Below are 8,083 nucleotides of genomic sequence, written 5' to 3' on the forward strand. Positions count from 1 at the left end.
CAAGAAGCTTTTACTCCTTCCACTCACCTTGCATTACAAATGCAGCTGCCTGCTCCCCAGCAGAACCAGCTTCCACAGGGCTGTCTGCTCTTTGCCGGGTCTTCACCCCTACACTACCCTGTCGTGTTTATTCTCTTCTGCTTTCCGCTCTCTCCTCGTCTGGAAAACTCTTCATTTTTCCCTATCACCGTAAACTGAACTTCCTTTGAGGTCCATCTAAAATGGACCACTTGCATGAGAGCCTGCCTCATGGCTCCAAGATACACCAGTCTTTCCTGACAAAAAGAACTCTCCCTTACAGGATGGGCCAGATGGTGGTGGGGTTTGGGGTGGAAGCCCTGAGACTTGAGCCATGGAGAGTTCTGGTGTCAGACTAGGTCACCAAGCGCCCAGCGACCAGGCCAAGTGCAAACATTCACTGACTGAGAGCCAAATCGCCAGTGCTGAGAAAGGCTGAGCCCATAGCAGAGCCCAGGGTGGGTGGGCAGTGGGTCTGAAAGCTGCAATGGTCATGGAGAAGGGCATTCAGGGGGAGAGTGGAACACCTGTGCACAAGTACACTTGTACCAGAGTAGACATTTCACATCATGTTTAGCATTATTTCTAACGAAAAGAATTAGACACAGTCCTAAATGGCCATCAAAAAGAGAAAGGATAAATAAATAGTAATGCAGTCAATCTTGTATCAACATGGATAAGCCTCAAAAACAGTGAATGAAAAACATTCAGAGGATACCATATGATGACACGCATATAAACTTGGAAAGCTTGCAAAACCATGTCGTATATTACGTGTGGATACTGAAATGTATAGTACCATGCATGGCAGAGACAAAGACCAATTGCAACAGAGTATGAAGAGAGGGAAGGAAATGGTGCTGAGGAGGATTAACAACGTTTTAAAAATTGGCTGAAGATGGGGCACCTGGGTGGCTCAGTTGGTTGAGAGTCCAACTCATGATCTCAGTTCAGGTCTTCATCTTGGGGTCATGAGTTTAAGCCCTGCCTTGGCATGGAGTCTACTTAACAAAAAAATGGCTGAAGCAAACTTGGGGAGATAGGGTATATGTGTTATTTGGACGGTATTCTCTAAAGACTCTTCTGTGTACTTGGAATATTTCATCATGTTTAAAGGGACACATGAGGGGCGCCTGGGTGGCGCAGTCGGTTAAGCTTCCGACTTCAGCCAGGTCACGATCTCGCGGTCCGTGAGTTCGAGCCCCGCGTCAGGCTCTGGGCTGATGGCTCAGAGCCTGGAGCCTGTTTCCGATTCTGAGTCTCCCTCTCTCTCTGCCCCTCGCCCGTTCATGCTCTGTCTCTCTCTGTCCCAAAAATAAAAATAAACGTTGAAAAAAAAAAAAATAAAGGGACACATGAGTGATCCAGGAGCCACCTCAGCCCAGTGACCATCTGCAGCAGGTTATACTCAGGCTGCAGTCAGACACGAGTGAGAGCATTCAAGGTATGACAGCGGATCTCCCTTCCCCAGGAGCTCTGGTAGCACGACAAATGTGTTCTTCATCTCACATTTCTATGGTCTTCGCTCCAGCCCTCCCATATAGATGGCGGATCCAGACTGTGCCTTCCCTTGAAGCCCCTCAGCTCCTGGCAATGGCTCAACCCCCACTTTTTGATTCCACTTCTCTCACGTTTGCCGTGGGTGAGACTCTATCCAGCCTTGGGCGTGTTCCAGTTTGGCACAAAATACCCTGTCCACATGGGTCTCCCTCCGGGACTGTGTGGCCCACCTGGGACCTCTCACATAGCCCCTCAGAATAGCCCACGACCACTTGCCACCAAGTCTCAGAAGGTGTGGCCTGCAGTCTAGAAAACGTTGAGGAAGAGGTTTGATAGGCATGGAATGAACCCAGAGGACAGGTGAGAGAATCCTGTGTGTCGGAGGCAGGAATTTCATCAGACATAGGGAGATATTCAGTGCAGTTCCAAACATCACAGGACAAATGCCTGCCAGTAGCCTTCCAGAACTTGGTTCCCCGAGAGTTTTATGGCTCAAAGAAATGTCACGAACAGTGAACACATGCAAGATGTGCTAGGGGTTGAGAATCCAGCCCTCCCTCAAAAACTAATAAATAAAAGAGAAAGTGCTACTTGGGCAAAGCTGTCTGACTGGGTCATTCTAAGGCTAGTTTTTATTGATATTCTACTCTGGGGACATCTCAACAATGGCTGCACGCTGGAATCACCCCAGGGGAGCTTTTCAGCCCATCACCACCCGACCTCAGGTCGGTTAAATCAGGGTTTCTGGGAGTGGGGCTGAGCATTTTTAAATATCTCCCCAGGCAACTGTGAGGTACAGGGAGGATTCCAGAACCATGTGTCTACACAGCATGCCACTGAATTGGGCACCAGCAAACAAAACTGAATAAAATAAACCCTGCCCGTTAGGAGTTAAACAACAGTAGCGGGCCGGTTTGTACACACACACTCCAAGGCTGTGAGCACTCGGGGGCGGGGGGGGGGCGGGGGAAGCTCTGCGATCATTCTGGATGGGGAGAATGAGCAAGGCAAGTGGGAGAATGGGTGGGGACTCCCCAATGACACAGAAAGGGCGTCCCTCTTGTTGATATGGGACAAGAGAATGAGTCAACTCCTGGACGATGAAGCACTCAAGCGAGGGAAAGGCCTCCAGGTTCCATCTGGTTTCCAGGCACGATTTTGCTCAATTGTTCCAAAGAAAGAGAATTTCATGAAGACACCCCGATGGGAAAGCTGCTGCCTCCACTGGCCGCTCGGCCCTCCCGGGCAGGAAGTTTACCCTTCGTGGCTAATCTCAAGCAGCAGCCTCAGCCAGCCCCTGCTTTACCCGGACCCTGAGCTGCTGCCCCTCACTTAGCCTTCAGGACGCCCGTCATTGTGGGAGGTGTATTCAGGCTGGAACACAGCATCCGGGAAACGAACCCCTTCCCCCCCAAATGGACAAACTTCAGGGAAAACTGATCCCTGCCCGGAGGAAAGCCTTTGTGTGCAGGAGGAGTCCCTGGTCTCAGGGGACTGAAGGCAAGCGTGCTGCCCTCTCCGTGGAGCCCCTGAGCGGAATAAACAGAAAAGCAGCATTTATATGCCCTGGGCCTTTAGTGGGGCAGGAGGTGGGGCTTGTTATCATTATTATAGCTGGGGGCTGCAAGGGTTGAATTCCTGGAGAATTTGGAAACTGCCAGCTGGGACGTTACCCAAGACATATGCCTGTCCCCACATGGAGCAGCCGGGCTCACGGCTGGAATTTCAAACACTTGCCCCAATTGTTCACACGGTTCTGGTCATTGGTATGCTGGACACTTGGTAATTGACCCGACGCTAGGTTCTCATGCTCTGCTGTCCCTACCAGGGACTGGCAGCCGTGAATACCACCACCACAGAGAAGAGCCAGTGAAAAGTGGTTGTAGAGGCAGATCCGCCATCACCCTGCCCCCCAGGGGCCCAGCCGTGTGGTGAGGACGCTGAGAGGGACGCTGGCCGGTTCCCCACAGTCTTGTGTTGTCAGCTCATGGCCCCCCGGAATGTTTCTCATCGGCTACAAACCAAGGCTGGAGCCCCCAGGAGACAATCACACTGGAATACAAATGGAGTTTTACACTTAAAGATCGGGTTGGATGGCACATGACCGGAGGGGCATATGAAGGAGAAATCCCTTTCTGAAACTCTGTCATTGTACACACGCAAGTTCAAGTCCCTAACAAGGCCCTGTCTGTTTTCAGTCCCACCCAACTACCAGGGCTTTGCCCAAAAAAGGAGAAAGGGAAGCTTTAAATCAAGTCACCCTAAATCCTTGGGATTTATCCTTGGGATAATCTGTCCGGTATTTGTGCCTCGCTGATGCAGTGGTATTCTGGTGCCCCAGGCCCCCTCTGGCTCCTGCCAGGGGTCACAGAGGTGGCCTCAAACACCTCCCCTCTCCCCGCCTCTCCTCTCTCCACCACAGACACACAATTGGAAGGAAAAAGCTTGAGGATCTTCTGATATATAAGCAAATAGATGGGGTCATCGCAATAAGTAGGAGGACCCCAGCATAAAATGAAGCCTCTTCCTACATTAAAACCTGGCTGTGGTCAGCACTGAGTTCCCACCCTCAAGTCCCAGGTCAGATGGGCTTCCTGGTAGAAACCGAGTCTTTCAAACACTGGCAGAGTCGGCATCATTCCAGGGAAGTGGGGCATAAAAGCTGTCGTTTGGATCCCAGTGTTCCACCTTCGAATTGTCACTGCCACTCACTGACCAGTGACAAAATGTTCCTCACCAACTCCTCCCAATAACCTCTATAAAGTAACTGCTGATTCTTCACTTTACAGCGAGGAAAACTGTGCCTCAGAGAGATTGAGTGACTTGCTCAAGGTCACACAGCAAGGAAGTGCTAGTGCCAGGATCAGGGCATCTGACCCAGCGGCCTGGCTTGTAACCACTCGGCCGTCGTGTCACCAGGGTGGCAGACTACCACCTCACAGGTACCCCGGACCATGAGTCCCTCTTTCCCAGGGGGGTGGGGCTTGGGGTTTTCATCGCCTTCCCTGAGGATTATGAGAGGCTTCCCGTTGCTCAGGTCCAGGCTGCTGGGAACAACTGAAAACCTCAGTGGAATGAGGAGGCAGGTGTGGACAAGGGTGGGGATGTAGCAGGAAGTAAAGAAGTAGGCATGGAGGGGCGCCTGGGTGGCTCAGTTGGTTAAGCATCCGACTTCGGCTCAGGTCATGATCTCCAGGTTTGTCAGTTCGAGCCCCACGTCAGGCTCTGTGCTGACAGCTCAGAGCCTGGAGCCTGCTTTGGATTCTGTGTCTCCCTCTCTCTCTGCCCCTCCCCTGCTCTCTCTTTCTCTCTCTCTCTCTCTCTCTCTCTCTCTGTCTCTCTCTCTCCAAACTAAATAAACATTAAAAAAAAAAAAAAAAAGTCATCATGGAGCAGCTCTTGAGTGGCCTGACTGGCAGTGGGATCTGTCCAAAGCATCTTGTGAACAAAGGAGGTGGCCATGGGGTCGATGTGCGTGGGAATAGTGTATTCATTCTTGTGAGGTCTCTGTTAAGCAAGAGTCTCAAAAGGTGGTTTGCCCGCTGACAAGGTATACACGACTCATCCAATAGACCACGTGTCCATTTCCAAACTGTGCCCTCTGGCTCAGCACCGCAGGGTTTTCCTTCTATCCCTGTCATACTCAGCTTTGGTTGCCAGTGAGAATCCCCTATTTTCGCCCGCAGATCCTCACTGAGTAGGAGTTAGCCCAGCTTGAGGTCCCAGTGATTAACCCAGTTTCGGTACAGGTGGTGGCAGCCAGGGACCATCTGCCACAGGTAGTAGCGGGCCGCGGGCTCGCTCGGTGCTTTCCTCCCCCGAGATCTCCAGCAGCAGAGCTCCAACACAAGTTGTTGTAGTCAAAAAAGCCACGGAGCCCATGACGTGTTGGTGGACGAGGCTGTGGTGAATGCCAATATCCGTGGGCGTCCTCCTTCTGGAGTGGCTTCAGCAGCAGCGACTTCGGCAAGATCTTGCCTGCAAATACCTTCTTGGTGCCTGAGACCTAGATTTCAAAGCACTTGATAAAGCCACCCTTTCCCACAAAGTAACCGCCACACTGCGAGGGTCCACTAGGACCTCCTGGATCTCCTTCACCAGCTGGGCTGCGGCCAAGGCCCCAGGAGCCGAAACTGCTGGGATCCCGGCTTCGCCGGGTTGACTGGGGCTGGCTTCCCTGCAGCTGCCACCGCACTGCTGTTCCTGGAGTTGCTCAGCGGACCTAGTAGGCTCTGAGCTGAGGCTTGGCACTGATCCGCAGCTCCCTGATTCAAACCCAGCCGCGGGGGTTCGGGGGAGGGGGGGGTGGTGGTTACAAAAGCCTCTTTTATTTTTTTCCATAATTAAGGAGGGAATGGCTCAGGTTCTCCAGGTGCCCTAGGCTGCTCTGTGGCCCACACCCCACTCCCCCTGGGATCCAGGTCCTGGAATGCGTTTCTTTCCTGGGGCAGAGGGGAAGTGGAGGCAGGTAGAGAAGGTAGCTTTATCAGATTAACTCTGGTAAAATGCTCAGGTTCCCAGCCCGTGCGAGCAAGGTGCCCCAGCCTCTTGTGTACCCAGTGATTTCCAGGCTGGTGGGGGGTTGTTTTTACTCCAAACTCTTGGCCAGCCCTGCATCTCACCCGAGGGCTGTGGTTCGGGGAATGTTTTGACTTGAAATACTCAAGCCTGTGGTGGTAGTTGGAGTTGTGAGACCCTTCTGTGCTAAAAGGAAAAGTGAAAGGTCTATTTAGAAGCTGCTAACAATTCACAGTATAAAGAACAGGCAACAATTCTGCCGCCGAACTGCAGCTTTCTGAGGGTGCGCCCCAGGGGAGCCGTGCGGCAATCGTGGCCTCAGCTCTGGATATTCCATTTGGAAGACCTCCCACTCGTGGTGGCAATGCTTCCAGAAGATTGTGCCTCCGCCCTGGCTTTCTCAGCGCCTCTCCTCAACCCCTTCCCAGAATACTCTCTTCCTGGGGCCTGTGGTGTTCTTGGGCTCTGAGTAAGACTACTTTTCCAAAACCACACGAACTTTGCTCTGGACAAACATGGGAAGGGTGGCTGTTTGGAAATGCCTAAAACAGCTGGTCTTGGGCCTGAGTTGTGAGGTTGTACCTCACCATCGCAGACACACAGTTCCCCTGAAGGAGGAGGCTGGCTTTCCTCTCAGGACAAAATGGTGGTCCCTGGAGCCTTGGGTACATTCCAGGGTGGTGTTTCTATCACCACAGCGATGCCTCATCTCACTGCATCCTAGGATCGGAAGAGACGGTGAGACTCATAGGCTCCTCAACCCTCAGCCTAGTTGAAAATTGACCAGTTTACTGAAATGCCAAAGCTTGTTTCAAAAATCAGTGGCAGTTAGCAATGGTATTCATCTAATTTATCAAAATGAATACCTATATAGGTTCAAGTAATTAATCTCAATCAAAATCCTGATAGGCTTTTGTATAGGAATTCACAAACTGATTATAAAATTTATATAGACATGCAAAGGATCTAAGAAAACAATTTCAAAAAAAAAAAAAAAAACAAAGTTGTTTTTCAACTTTGAGGGCTTAACATAATGCTACAAAAATAGACAATGTGGTCCTGGACACACACAGAGTATAGACACACAAGTAGAGATAGATTAGTGCAACAGAGTAAGAGTCCAGCTATGGGTCCACACATCTATGGTTAATAAGTTGTGCTGGTATAATCAGACCTCCATATTCATGAAATGAACTTTGACCTTTACTGCAGACCACACACAAAAATGAACTTGAAATGGATCCTAGTACTAAATGCAAGAAAATAGTAAAGCTTCTGAAAGAAAAACAAAGGGTAAAGCTTTCACAGCTTTGGATTAAGTAAAAATATTTAGCCAGAACACAAAAATCATGCATCATCAAAGCAAAAATTGATAAATTAGGCTTCATCAAAAATTTTAAACCCTGCTCTTCAAACGATAGTGGTAAGAAAAATGAAAAGATAAAGCACAGATTGCAATAAAATATGTGTAAAGCATATATCTGATAAGGCTGTATATAATATATGTACACATTTGATAAATATGTTCAACATCAATAGTCACTAGGGAAATACAAATTAAAACCACAATGAAATACCACTACATAGCTACCAGAATGGCTAAAACTAAAATAAAGAAATAAATAAAGTTAAATAAATCGACCACACCAAGTGTTGACAAGAGTGTGGAACAATGGGGGCTTCCATACATAGCCAATGGGGGTGCAAAAAATGATATGGCACACACTTGGCAGAATTTTATAAAGATAAGCATCCATTTACCATTTCACTCAGCAATCCCATTCTTAGGTATTTATCCAAGAGAAAGGAAAGCATATGTCCACAAAGACTTATACTCTTAATGCTCATAGAAGCTCTATTCAAATCCCCATCAACTGGCAAACAGTTTAACATATGGTGGTATATCCATATAATGGAATGCTAGTTGGATAACTACTGATAAAGCAACGTGGGTGACTCTCAAAAGTATTACACTAATTGAAAGACGCAGCAACCTGGAGGGAGTGTCACGCCTGTTTGACGCCCAGAGCCAGCTCTTCTGCCAGCC

General features: G+C 49.4%; 1 pseudogene; it reads right to left on the minus strand.

Annotated features, from left to right (window-relative positions):
• Window positions 1-2,210: 2,210 nt before the first annotated feature.
• On the minus strand, window positions 2,211-5,814 carry LOC121011670 (serine/threonine-protein kinase PLK1-like; annotated as a pseudogene).
• Window positions 5,815-8,083: the final 2,269 nt, after the last annotated feature.

This window comes from Herpailurus yagouaroundi, unplaced genomic scaffold, assembly GCF_014898765.1.
Source record: "Herpailurus yagouaroundi ecotype Mexico unplaced genomic scaffold, PumYag 195, whole genome shotgun sequence".
In the NCBI taxonomy this organism is placed as follows: Eukaryota; Metazoa; Chordata; class Mammalia; order Carnivora; family Felidae; genus Herpailurus; species Herpailurus yagouaroundi.